Raw genomic sequence first — 13357 nt, 5'->3', positions numbered from 1 at the left:
AGCATTAAGAGATTTAATACTAAAAAAAGATATTTCAAGCCTAAAGCTCAGAACATTGCTCCCACTGAAAGTCAGTCAGGTCCCATCCCTGATGCAGAATAAGGGCACATCTCACTGTGGGAAACTCCAGGGTTGTGATTAAGCGAGGAAAAGCAAGGAAAAAAAACCCCCAAGCTGTGCCGCTGTCAGGGACAAAGGCTGCTCCAAAGGCACCTGCAGCTGCCAGCAGAGCAGAAGGAGCCTTGGCAAAGCCCACAGAGTGCTCCAGCAGCAGAGCTACCTCGCCAGAACACGGATTCCGGAGCAAACAATGGCTCTTTGTAGGGCTAAAGCACACCAGATGGCCGGGGCTGCGAGGATCCAAGTTTAGGGATGCACTAAGCCTAGAGGAGGAGCAGGGATGGGGAGCAGAGCACAGGCAGAAAGGGATGCAGGGATAACGGGGTGTGACATCCTCCCCTCCTCACCCTGCAGCCTCGCAGCGAAGCTCCCACTCTGCCAAGACCCACAAACAACACTCAAAACCCCAAAAATCTCTCCAAAGAGCCCCAGGGAGGAAGCAGAGCCTCGAGGAGAGTTGCTCCACAGGGAAACACACCTCTCGTGTCTCACAACAGCAAGATGTAGGTGTAGGAGGAGTAAATAGGAGAAAAACCAGCGATTTTTAAATTTTTTGATTCCTGGTGTGCTGCTAAGAAATCCCTCACCCAGAGAAGTGCTCCGTGTGTGTTACCCCCTGTAATGTGTCCAGCAAGGGGGGAATTGTGCCAAAGTCAGCAGCCTGAAGGGAGGAAAGCACCAAGCAGTGAGTCAGAGGAAGAGATTTTGCCTATAGATGGTAGGAGAGCAGCAGGGAGCTGTGAAGGGGGCAGATGGGGAGTGGAAAAGGCCACCAGCAGCAGCAGATGAGGCGATGGAAGGAGCCAGGAAACCTGAGCTGCAATGCAGGACGAGCCTGGGAGCTGGGCTGGAGAGCTCTGCATTATACAAGGCAGTAAAACGACAACAGCCCAGCCAAGCCCTGCATTCTGCAGCGCTGCTGTCATCGTCCCAGCGGGCACCAGAAACCACAGAGCAGCACAGGGAAGGCACAGGAAGAGGAGGATGTGAGGAGTGGAAAACCAACAAGAAGTTACAACCAACCAAATCCGTGAATCAAACGAGCCCAAAGCCAAAGAGAGTGGTTCCTACAAAGGAAAAATCTAAAATCTGTGCCTACAGCTGTTAAAAACCGAGGGAGATCTGCCCTCAGGTTACCAGGGCATCGCTGGAGAATTCTCTGAGCACAGGTTTGTGCTGGAAAACGTGAAACTGCAGCATCAGCTCTGAAGATGTGTGGGTTGAGCCCTCTGGGGACACCTGGCACTGAAAGAGAAGGATGACACAGGAGGAGAACCCAGCCTCTCCAAGCACAGCAACAGCACAGAAATGTGCTGTTTCCTACCTGAAACCACGGGCAGAGCCCCATGGGCAGTGTCCAGGGCAGGGTGGCACAGGAGTGTCCCCAGCAGAGGGGTCTGGAGCAGGGCCAGCCCAGGGCTGTGTTTGCACCCAGCTGAGATCACCCAAAGCAGCCTCCAAGGAGTTCCACATTCCTCTCAGCTGCCAAAAAACGAGTTTGCATCCTCACAGCCCCAGCTGTTCCAGACCTCCAAGGACAGCAGCACCCCAACCCCTTTTTAATAAACCCCAAGTTGTTCTAAGCAGCAAAACTCCCGTTTTCCTGTGAATTTGCACAATTTATCCTGGCAGCCCATCCGTACTCCCTGCCCACAATGTACAGCAGGAGCACCAAGGGTCCCACAAACCCAGATGCTGCTGGGATTGTCATGGGGCAACATAATAAATCTCCTGCAAAGCCCTGATTTCCTCCTGTGCCTCACTTTCCACTCCCCAAATCACACATGCTGTGGCTTTTGCCAAGCTGAACTGTTAGGACAGAGGGGGAAAAAAACCCCAAAACTTCAGGGGATTTATTTCTCGACCCAAAGCTATCCTTCTTGGAGGAGGCCTTCCATGCCAAGTCCTAACTGGAAAAAAAAAAAAAAAAAAAAAAAAGATAAAAACCAACACAACCAGAAAAATAAAATAATAAAATCACATTCATTAGTCAGCTCACTTGGCTGGATCTGTAATAAGAATGCAATAAACTTTCCATATGTCTCAGATAAACTAGACAGCTTAAGTTATGAGCAGAAAAAGGCATCAATTTTTAAAATGTCAAAATTTGCCATGAGACTTGGGCCAAGCACTTGTTCCTAACGAGATGGTGGAAAGAGTCAGATCCAAGTTTAGAGACAAAGGAGCTGGAGGAGGACACGCCAGCTCAGCTCAGAGCTCGTGGCTCCTTTTAAAGCCCTTGTTTTCCCCAGCAATGTCCATGGAGAGCTCCTTCCCCTGGTGCTGTCAAGCTGGCTCTCCCTGCTCCCAAACCAGGGGAAAAACCTCAGGAAAAGTGTTTTGAGAAGTTCTGGTACTCCTGGGTATGACCCAGAGTCACTCTGCTGGGCAGAGTCACACATAACCACGGTGGGAAACTGTCCCCTGCCACACTCCTGATGTGGATGAGCTGTCTGAGGAATGGGGCCAAACCTTCAGCTTGACCCAGCACAGCTTGGTGCCCATGGATGGCAGCACAGGGGATGCAGATTGGGACTGTGGGGTTCAGCAGCCCTGGGAGAGCAGGAGCAGGATGACAGCAGGCTGATCTATATATATAATATAAAATATACAAATATCTTACAACCTGTCCTCCTTGCAGGTAGGCACAGATCTGGCCCCGACCAGGGGTGAATCTGAGCAAATCTCAGAGAGTGATGGTCTTTCAGCACTTTAATTACAAAGCAGTAGGTGAGAACAGCCCGCCTGATGTTCAGCAGGAAATTGAACTGCACCAGCACAGACATATTCCTGCACAGCTCCCCTAGCAACTCTGGGAAAGTTTCCAAATTCCTGCACCATTAACATTTAAGGAATCGTCTCTGAACTCTGCTAGTTAAACAGCCAGGAGAAACAAGACACTGTAAATGGATTTGTTCAGTGTAGGTCAGGTACTGAAGGGGCTCTTTAAATCAGGGCTTGCTGCTGCACACTGACAGCAAAGGTCTGCCTCAAAGCACTTCATCATTTTAAGTTTTCCACCTATTCTTTTACTCCTTGACCATGGCAATATCTTATGGTCGTGCCCTCCCACTGCACAGAGTGAAGGTGAGGGGACCCAGCCTCAGGTGAGAGCAGCTGCTGCTGCTGGTGCTGCCCACAGTGATGGCAACCCCCAGGGCGAGCTGGTGGCCACCTCCCAAATGCCTGGGTGGGTCAGGCCAGTGGCCAGGTACAACCAGAGCAGTCAGTGCCCACGGCAAGGGCTGCAAGCAGCAGTGCCTGGTGTGGGTGGCACCAGCAGCCCTCATTCCCAGCACAGCACAGCCCCAAAATCATCACCCTGGCTCCCCTCACGCTGCACCAGAGGACACCTTGGTGCTGTGGGCAGGACAACAGCACTTTGATTTATTTCCCCACACACAGCAGCCTGACATCTTTATTGGTGCTTGCAGCAGGCACAGCCCTGCACACACAGACCCTGGCAGCAGCTGTGCTCCTCCAATGCCCAGCACGAGGTGCTCAGGCTGCCCTGAGCATCCCTCCCTTGGCATCAATCATTTCCTGGCTAAATCACCATCTGCTGCAGGAGCTCCCTGTGCCTCGGGCTGGGTGGCAGCTACAGGGCAAGGCTTCCCTCTGGTGCTGCTCTCCAGTGCCCACCTCCCATTTGAGTTCAGCCCCCTCTCTCAGGGTGAGTAGATGGTGATGGAAATTATTCCTTTTCTAACGAGCTGGAGCTCCCTGGCCTCAGAGTTCAGCACCAGCACAGAAGATGCAGAGTTTCTTCCCTCCCCTCTTTTAGCTAACCTGCCCAATGCCACACAAGTGTAATTATAGTTATAAGCTCCTGATTCAGTGTCCTCAGTCCCAGACAGAGAACCAGTTCTGCCTCCACTACCCTCTTGAAAACACATGGATTTGGGGCTCTCAGTTAAAGAATTAGATTTTTAAAAAATCTAAAGCCTGAATCTGTCTTGGTGCAAGCTGCTGGGCAGCACAACCCAGTCACTCTCCACACCATTCCACCTCTCAAAAAAAGAGAGTGTTTTCCATGGCCCCTGCCCCTTCCTACAGGCAGCAAATGAGAGAAAACAGTAAAAACCTGACCCAAATGTGCCCCTGTGCTGGCTGAGCTGCCCCCACCATGCAGCCAGCAGGATGCACTGGCCCTGCCCAGCTCATCTGAGGTGGTCACACACATCTGGGAGTCATTGGGAGGGAGCTCTGCAGGGAGACCAGGACCACCCAGAGCTTCAAAAGGCAGAATCTGCACCCAAAAATCCACGTGCATCCCAGTCCTTGTCCGGACCAGAGCTGCTGTTGGCAAAATGCTGCATGGAGGATTCACAGCACCAATAAATTGAGCAAATTGCTCATCTGGACACAGCCTGCTGCCACGGGGCTTGGATCCCTTCAAGGTAGTGCAAAGAGCCCATGATTTAAGAGTATATAATTTTTAAGTTTACAGTAAGTTTAAGAGTATATAATGAGCCAAAATCACCTCCAATTAGTTCTGGGACCACCCCGTGTACGAAAGAGTTTTGCTGCAGCCTAATGACTCCGCCTCCCCTGCATAAAGCAGTTTTTTGGAATTGTGGAGGGCATATTGGCAGAGGGGACTGTCCCCTCCCGGGTCTCACAGACCTGGCTGTGCTCCTGCCTTCAGGCAGCTTCTGTGCAGGAGGCACCAGCGCTGCCCCAGAAAAAAAAAAAAAAACAGATTTGGCATTTGGAGACGGTACAAAGCACTTGTGCTCCTCTGCAGCACAAATGTTTGCTGGATGTGTAATTCTCTCCACTAACAAATCCAGGAGGGGAAAAAAAAGAAATCCTGAAAGAGTTTATGTACACCCTCCTGGGACTCTGTTTCAAGCCTAATTGCCACTTCCACATATTCAGTTTCAAGCGTGGACCTCACAATTCCTCCCAGCTCAAACTGGGGATGGGAGGAGAGGCTGCTCCTCTCCCCAGCCCAGAGCAGCAGCGATGGCAGCAGGGGCTGGGGCAGGCAGCAGAGACTTTCCCAGCCCTTTGTGGGTGCCAGGATGGGGCTGAGGCTGCCCCAGCCCCTGCTGAAGGATCTGCATGCATTCCCCATGCCTGTGAGGAGGTGGTGAATATTTATACTCGGCAGTATTTCCATAAATGCATAAAGCCAGTGAGCTGCTCAGCCCCACTGCTCAGAAGGCGATCCCAAAACTCTCTAAGCAGAGTGAAACTGGGCTGGGAACAGGCTCTGAGGTCTGCCCTGCATGGTAAATGAACACACAGCCCTCCCACAGCTGCAGCAGCACACCCTGGCCAGGCAGAGCCAGCCCACACACAGCCCTGCTCACCTTTGGAAGCAAAATTCCCATTTTCTGATGCACAGTCTCACAGTCCAGCACTCCTGGATTTACAGTTATCTGTTTCAACAAGTCAAAAACCTCCTGGTCAATACAGCTGGCAGCAGAGCCCATCTCTCAGAACCCTGGCTCTCAGGCACGATGATGCACTGGCATCAATCACCAGGCACAGGAGAAATAAAAGCACTGGAATATTGTTGTTCCAGGATTAATGCCTCTTGCTGTGAAAACAAACGTCCCAGACTTGCCTCAACGCTCATTTTTGATAAATGATTTGACTTCACCTTGACGCTCCTGTAGCAGCAGGAGACCATTATCCTGAGACAATGTTTTATTCTATTGACATTATCTCTTAATTATAATGTGAGGGATATCAAAGAGAGCAGGAGCCCACCAATTCCTCAGGCTGAGTTGCTGTAGTTTCTCCTGTCAGGATATCTGGGAGAGGTTTATTACAGTGTTTCAAGGATCTGCTCCAGCCCAGCCTGCAAAGGGACCCTGACCCAGCTCTGCTGCAGCCAGGGAAGCTGTGCCCCTTCACACAACCTCAAGAATATATCTCATTATCCAGGAGCTGCTCTGGTTTCTTTTTTTTTTTTTTTTTTTTAATTTCCAGAAGCAGAGAGCTTTTCAGAAAGACAGAAAGGTCGCTTTCATATTTTAAACCGAGATTTTTTCGCGAGATTCAAAAGGGATTTGGCATTTACTATACGTCACTTAACATTCAGATGCAATTTTTGGAAGGGATCACAAACCTTATGCTTCAGGCATTCTGCCGGTTGCTAACTACTGGCAGGAGACTGACGAGGTGAGCTATGTGCTCACCTGTGCTATTTTGGGGTTATTTTTTCCAGCAGAAGCCCCCAGGAGCAGGCAAAGCCCGGGCAGCGCTGGAGCTCAGCCCATGGGCTGTCAGCGAGTCTGATTGGCATTAATTGTTTGAAAGATTTTGTTTTGCAAAACCCTTCCAAACGCGGTGAATAAACAAGAAGGCGGGGAAGCAAAGCGCTGCCTTCAATCCCTGAAGCACAGCGAGCAATCCCTGCTCCTGTCCCAGAGCCCCGCACTGCTGCTTTGGAAGGAGGGGGGGGAAAAAAACAGCCTAGAAAACAGCGGTTTTAATATTTAAACCGAGCCAAATTAATTAACTTGCAAGTAAAAGTAGCAGGGCATTCTGCAGAGGGATGAGGTTTGTCTGTGCCAGGACGCACCTGGGCAGGTGAGGTGGCAGGAGGGGGCAGGATCAGCGGTGACGCGTTCAGCCGAGCAGGATCAGAGGGACAGGATGGGGATCTCCGTGACATCTTCATCCCTACCCCGCAGACAGCGCTGCGAGTCCCCCGGGAGCTGGGACACAGCAATCAGCGACGCCCCAAACACACAGGGAGGGGCTGCAGTGGCACAGCCACACGGGCTGCCAGGTGAGGACATCCTCAGGTAACCCAGGGCTCTCTCAGGGACAGGGAGTTGGGGACAGAGCCCTGTCCCAGCCCCATCCCTGCTCTCACAACCCAGCCCTCCATCAGCAGCTGGAAACCAGAGCGTGACGCTCTCCACAGGGAGCATGTGTTGATTTGTTTCACGATTTCCATTAATTACCAGGTAAATGAGATCCCTGCACACTCCTTGGGCACCTTGCCTCATCTGTTTGGGCTTTGACAGCTGCTGGAGCAGTAAGTATGTTTTCATCACATGATGCCTGGCAGTGCAGCCTCTCCTCGCTCTGACCTCCACAATCATCCCATCTGCTTTATTTCAGCATCCTCCCCTGGAATTTGTTCTCAGCAACTAAAAATCCATCCCAATGCAGGCAGGAGGGGCTCTGAGCCCCTGAGGCTTCAATTAGCAGAGGAAAGGGACCTTGGAGCCTTGGGGAAATGACACCCAGAGCGCTGAATTTGGGAGCTGGCACAGGGCTCACATCAGGCTGAGCTGCTGCACACAAGGAACACCAAACAGATCAATCCCTGGTGCCTTCAGCTTTCCCCGTGAAACCTTTCCTGGAAAGCCAATTAACAGCACCTAGTGCCCGCTCTGCTGCTCTTAATTTGTAATTAAAGTCAGGCCACAGCTGAGCAACAGCAACCTTTGAGGGGAGGCAATGGGGAAGAGGGGAATAATCTTTGATTTATTGCAAGGGAGAGAGCCACAGCCTGGCTGCGAGAGGGACTTGTGCAATCACACAGGTTCCATGGCTTAAAGCCCCGCTGACCAGCAGGGGCTGGGGGGGAGGCAGAGCTCCTGCTCTATCCCAGGAAATTCCAGGGATGGAAAGCAAACTGAGGAGGGCAAGAGGTGCAGAAGATGCCAGGGGGAATCCCCAGTTAATGGGGGGCTCATGGAGGTTCTGGGGTGAGCACCCAGGCCAAGGCACACGCAGGCAGCTGGAAAACACCAAACCCATCCCCAAACTGCATCCCTAGGGAGCTGGCCCTGGAGGCGAGCATCCTGCTCCAGTCCCACATGGAAACACATCTATGGGGCCAGGCACTCTCCCACCCCACTGCCTGTGGTGATCCCAAAGCAGCCAGCTGCAGCTCTGCTTGAACAAGGATGGTTTTTCTGAGGCAGGGGAAGGTTCTGGATCACACGAAGGGGTGGGACACGCTCTCACCCCCCTCATTTACAGCCTGTGACATGCCCCAGTGATTTACAGGCACGAAGAGGGCCTGCAGCCCACTGGGCTCTCAAGGATTACTTAACACAGGATGAAGTAGATCAAATACAAATGGGTGGATGGTATGTGAACCACTCCAGCCAGCCAGGGCTGCTAAACCCTCTGGTTTCTTTCACAAGGCTTTGAAATGGGGAAATGTAGCTTCAGATAATTTATTTGCTAGGGGCACTGAGGAGGGCAGGGCAGTGTTTATGAGCAGAAGGAAACCCACAAGGTCTATCTCCAGGGCTGCACCCAGCAGTGCTGCCCAGGTGGGGAGGGGGAATGTGATCCCTGCCCTCGGCTCTGGCTGCCAGGGAAAGGGGTCACAGAGCCCCCAGACTATTCCTTATTCCCATCAGGACATGAAAATTAACCTTGTGAACAGAGCATGTTCTGGAGAGGGGGGAAAGCACAACCAGGAGCTGTCTGGCAGCTCGGGACTGCCCCTCGGTCTCTGGGGGCAGAGAAGATGTTTGGCCACCCAAGGAGGATCCCCCTGCACCCCTCCAGATGTGCTCAGCACATCTGGACCTGGAGCAGCCCTGCCTGAGGGAGGGGACTGAGTTACCAACTCCAGAAATTGCTGTTTGTTAAAGCAGTGCTCAGAAAAAAAACCCCAATCACCATTTATTTTTGTCATCACTGAAGGTGGTTTTCCAGCTCCTGGTGGCATCCAGAGCTCCCAAGGGAGAGAGCTGAGAGAGAGAGGCTCAGTGTCAGGACTGGGGACACTTAATGCAGATAAAGAGCCACGGGCTGTGAACCTGGAAAACACCAACTCCCAGCCCCGGATGTTCCCATGGATCTGCTCTGCTCTGGTTACTGCAAAAATGGCCCCGAGCCAGAGACTTACTTGGAAAAGCAGAGGAAGTCTGCAGCAAGGGGGAGAGGGTAATTCCTTGAAATGCTGTCTTTGGGGATGGATCTGCAGTTGCTGGAAATTCCTTCCCTGGAAGCTCAGCTGCAAAGCTCAGCTCTGTCCCAGGCCTGAGCAGTGCCTGGTGCTCAGCACTGGGACACTCTGACCCACAAGAGGTGAAGCCTCCTGTCTGTGGGGTTGCTCAGGAGGCAATTTCCTACAGGAACTGGTCCAGGAACCAGTCCAGATGGAAAAGACAGAAAGCAGCTGGGGCACCTAGGGAAGTGGGGTTTTTAACAGTGCTACAAACAGTGTTAATGAGCCCAAAAATGCAGCTGGATACTCCCAGGAACACTCAGCAGCAACGTCCACAGTCACAGGGGCAGACAGTGAGGATGGGAGGGATCACCAGGCTGGCAACCAGGCAAGCAGCCCTTGGGGTGTTTGTCTGATGAAGATTGTCTTCAGGTGGAGACAACAACCCTGTGGGGCTGGCAGAGGCCCTCACCTGGTATCAGCTGCTGGGGATGGGCCCTGGTCCTGCAGAACCCAAAAAGCAGCTAGAGAAGGGCTGGGCACAGCTCCCAAACATCACACATATCCAAAGCAGCATCTTGTACCAGCAGCATTAAACCTGAAGCCAGTTCATATCTGGGAAAATTAGGAACTTACAAAAAGAGGAAAATAATAAACTTTTAAAAAAGAAAATCTAAAATAGCATTTTGTGCCTCTGTCCTAACTCCCAGGAACCACAGGCTGAGGGATCAAACCTTGTTCCTCAAGGGACTGATAGCACCATTTGGTATCAATTTTCCATCTGACTGTTCCTTTTAAGGAATTTTTTTCTCTTGCTTCAGAAAATTCATGCTCCCAGGGAGCGTGGATCTGAGCTGGCTGCACATCACCAGAGGCTCGGATTTCAGTGGGATCTCCCTGCTGCAGTGTGGGCACACACAGCACGGGGAAGGGAAACAGGGACTCCAGATGGGGCTGGGGTCTGGTTTACCCCAGCAGAGCCAGCGTTTGGCACATGAGCAGCCATAAGAAGGTGCCTTGGGAAGCCCTGTGCCCACAGCAGCAAGGATGGAGCATCCCAAAGTGATGCTCTGTGCCAGGGGCTGAGCCTGTGGCTCTCACTGCCCGGACACAGTAAAATCAACAGCTCAAAGCAAGAAGCACAGGGGGTTTTGTTGCCCTTTCTGAAAGGCAGGAGAATTTCTGGCAGCCCTGAGTAGAGGAGTTTGTGCACAGACAGGCTTATTCCCAGAATTATTTCCCAGAAATGGTCCAGCCCCGACTCTGGTGAGTGGCAAGGCAATAAAATTAAGCTCTTGTGTCCTCACGAGCAGGAGGTAGAAGGACATTAAGTCACACTCTTTCAACGAGGAATTAAGCACCGTCAAGTTTAACACCAACATCCAACACGCCCTGAAGAGCCACGACTTCACTGCCAGAGCCTGGACTTGCTTTCTGCCACAAAAACACACCCAGCACCTTTCCAGGAGGGCAGGGGGGTGATGCTGGGGTCACCCAGCACTGTCCCTGTCCCAGGGAAGGGACACGGGCAGAGCTCTCTGCAGCCCTGGGTGACAGCCAAGGTGACAGAAGGGTGTGCAGAGCTGAGCTGGCCAAGCACACAGGGCAGCTCAGGGCCAGGCACTGCCCGTGCCAGCACTGCAGCACCTCAGCTCTGTGTCACACCGAGACAGAGATGAAACCAGCACAGAGCCCCACACACAGCCTGGGCAGGCTGAGCCCCAGGCTGCACACAGGAGGGTGATGGGTTTAAGCTACAATTACCCATCGAGGTCCTAAATCCTGCATCACAGAGCCCTGCCCAAGACAGGATTAAACCCAAGCAGCACAGGAGCACAGCAAACCCTGCAGTGCCCGGGCACAGCCCAGGATCTCCTCTAAAACCACACCAGCTGCTTGTCTTCCCTCCAGATATTTTCTTCCAGACAGAGAGGTGCATTGTGGCCAAGTACAAGAGAAACCAGGTGCCACCAGTCACTCCATCTCCCCCAGGCATCTTTCACCTGGATTTTGGGTCCTGCAGTCCCACAAAGGTTGGTACCCTGGAGCTTCCAGGAAGAACACCACCACCCCTATAAACTGCAACAATTCCACATTGTTCTGTTCGTTTCTTGGGGTTTTTTTAAGCAACAAGAGCTAAAACTCTGCCCCGACAAACACATCTGCCCACAACCACCCCAACATTACCCCACTCACCACCCTGCAGCACTGGAGGAGCCCAGAACCAGAACAGGACCTGGATGCCATGAGAAGGAGCAGAACAAACACACTCCCAAACCTCCTCTGCTCAACGGGGTTTAACCAATTTTAACTGGCAGTTTTAACCCAGCCCAGCTAACAAGGAACACCTGGAGCAATGAGGCACAGGTGAAGGGGGTAACACAGACATTGCTCCTGCTGTAGGAGGGTCTAAACCCTCTCCTCGCCCCTGCAGCCTCAGAGGATGCCCAGGCTGGGGGTGCTTCAGGAAAAGCAGGATAGAGATGGATATAGGGAATGGGAAAAGCCCTTGTGCTGCATTTATAAAAGCACCCTACCCCAGTGTGGATGGAGAGGGCTGTGTTATCTCTTTTCTCTCCTCCAGAGGAGACAGTGGAGCCTCTGGAGGGGAAGTAGACACCAAGCCCTGACAGTTCCCCCTCGGTGATGAAGTGCCTCGTGGATGGAGATGACTCCTTCATTTCCCATGGCTGTGCCAGGCCGGGTGAAAGGCGGCTCCACACAGTAAATCGAGATTGTTGTGATGATAACTGAGCCTGTGGGGGCCAATTAAAATCCTCAGGAGAGGGTGAATGACTTCACCCTGGCCTGGCACAGGGGAGGGAGGGTGCTGCACCAGGGCTGTGAGAGCCCTGAACGCGCTGTACAAAGGGAATTGGCAAGGCAGAGTGAGTCAGGGCCAGGGAAGGACTCGGGGCTGTGAGAAGCATTTTAAAACGAGTTGGAAAATTCACAGGCAGCCAACAAGGTGACTGAAGTGCAGCAGGAAAACAACGGGAGCGCTGTGTGCCCAGGGACAGACAGACAGACACACGGCGGGGGTTCAGGGCAGGGCATCGGTGCCCAGGATCTCTGAGCATGCCCTGGTCACACTCCCTGTCCCCCCATGCCTGGGTCCCTCTGTACCCCAGGATCACACCCCTTGTCCCCAGGGTCCTTCCGTCCCCCATGGTCACATCCCCTGTCCCCAGGGTCACACTCTCTGTCCCCCCCTGTCCCCCATGGTCACACTCTTGTCCCCCCCATGTCCCCCAGGGTCCCACTCTCTGTCCCCCAGGATTACACTCCCTGTCCCCCATGGTCACACTCCCTGTCCCCACTCTCTGTCCCCCATGGTCACACTCTCTGACCCCATGGTCACACTCCCTGTCCCCCATGGTCACATTCTCTGTCCCCCCGTCCCCATTCTCCGTCCCCCATGGTCCCACTCTCTGTCCCCCCTGTCCCCACTCCCTGTCCCCATGGTCACACCCCCTGTCCCCGCTGTCCCCACTCTCTGTCCCCCATGGTCACACTCCCTGTCCCCATGGTCACACCCCCTGTCACCCCTGTCCCCACTCTCTGTCCCCGTGGTCACACTCCCTGTCCCCACTCTCTGTCCTCCATGGTCCCATTCTCAGTCCCCCTGTCCCCACTCTCTGTCCCCGCTGTCCCCACTCTCTGTCCCCCCCCATGTCCCGCACTGTCGCAGCCCCACAGCGCCCTCTCGCGGCCGCACGGCAGCAGCGCTCCTACAACGCGTTCTGCAAAACCACCAAAAAAACCCCAAAACCACCGCCAAGGCCTGTGCTCGGAGCGCTATTCCCGTGTTTTTTATTTGTGCTCACTCGCCCCACTGCAGTGAGCACCGTCATGTCCTTAAAGCCTCTCAGAGGGAGCCACGCGTGGATTTTGCTGCTGCACCCTCTGCTGTCCCTGAGCCCCTGCCCCACTCCCAGCTCCATCGCTGCCGGCCCCGGCTGGGACCTGCTCCTTTGCCCATGGATTCACTCGGATTCGAGGCCAGAGCGAGTTCACAGCTGCAGTTTGAGAATCACTCTCAGTGGGGATTCCTGTCACGGAGACAGCCCAGCAGTGGTGGCCACAGGAAGGAACTTGGCCAGTGCTGCTGTACCTGCAAAACACCCTTCAGGCATGGAGGAGAGCTCAGCCCGTGGACCAAAGGGCCACCTTTCCCTGCTGTCTGGGCTCTGTCACTGCTGTTTCCATGGTCAGGCAGCCTAGGCCCACTGCAGGGCTCAGACATGGCCAGCAAGGAATGCACTGGCCCAGCAAGAATTGGGTTTAGGTCCAGTGCTCTTCCTGCCCAGTAAGAGGAAGGGAGGTGTAAGAGAAAAGTATTGCTTACCCCACTAG

Source organism: Sturnus vulgaris, chromosome 19 (genome assembly GCF_052056855.1).
Source record: "Sturnus vulgaris isolate bStuVul1 chromosome 19, bStuVul1.hap1, whole genome shotgun sequence".
Classification (NCBI taxonomy): domain Eukaryota; kingdom Metazoa; phylum Chordata; class Aves; order Passeriformes; family Sturnidae; genus Sturnus; species Sturnus vulgaris.
The sequence above is the reverse complement of the archived record's forward strand: the minus strand, read 5'-3'. Positions refer to the sequence as shown.